Source organism: Hemicordylus capensis, chromosome 2 (assembly GCF_027244095.1).
Source record: "Hemicordylus capensis ecotype Gifberg chromosome 2, rHemCap1.1.pri, whole genome shotgun sequence".
Taxonomy (NCBI): domain Eukaryota; kingdom Metazoa; phylum Chordata; class Lepidosauria; order Squamata; family Cordylidae; genus Hemicordylus; species Hemicordylus capensis.
In genome coordinates, this window is record NC_069658.1 from 168,194,991 (window position 1) to 168,195,696 (window position 706).

Here is a 706-nt window from a genome sequence, read left to right on the forward strand (position 1 = left end):
GATGGAGAGAGAATGGAAGTAAGTGGATCCAGGAGAGTCAAGATCAAGTCAAAATGAGGATCAGAGGAAAGACCGGCAATAGGAATTTGGCTGGCTTCTTGTAGAGCCAAAATAGCTCTACTGCCAACCTAACCCCTATATGCTTTTTTCAGTGGCCTGGCAGTATTATGTCCATTGCTGTGCCAGCAAAAAGCCAGGTTCCAAGATGACAGCAAATTGCCCCCTTGAGATTGCTGTACATGTTACAAAAGACTATACAGTAGACTTCTTCAAATGTTATGTGAGGGCTGCTTTTGGTGGATGTGACAGTTATATGTTCATGCCATTACTGTACTATAAAATAAATGTTCCTCTCCACGGAAATCTTTAGTAAAAGGCGAAAGATTTATACGATCTGAAGAGAAACCAGAGTAAAATACACAGATTTTCAACCAATCTAAGTTGACTTTGTTTGGTACCCTGCATTGTACTTTGCTGGGTGCCCTGCTCATGATCATATGTACACACAAAGACTGTCTGATACTGTGATAAAGCATATTTTCTGGTGCTGGTACTCAAGTGAGACTGACTGGTATGCTGTTCCATGGCTCACTCTTAGCTCTCTTGAATTGTTTTTAATGTGTCATTTCATTTACCCCTTAAGTAATGTGTCAACCATGTTTCATATTGTGTCTTTGACTCTGCTTGTTTGTGCTTTGTGTAAGCA

The 706-nt window shown here is 40.4% G+C and overlaps 1 non-coding gene across 1 annotated transcript; it reads right to left on the reverse strand.

Moving 5' to 3' along the window:
- Positions 1–301: 301 nt before the first annotated feature.
- On the reverse strand, positions 302–414 carry LOC128348371 (U5 spliceosomal RNA). Its single transcript, XR_008318104.1, has one exon. It is a non-coding gene; the product is annotated as a U5 spliceosomal RNA (small nuclear RNA).
- Positions 415–706: the final 292 nt, after the last annotated feature.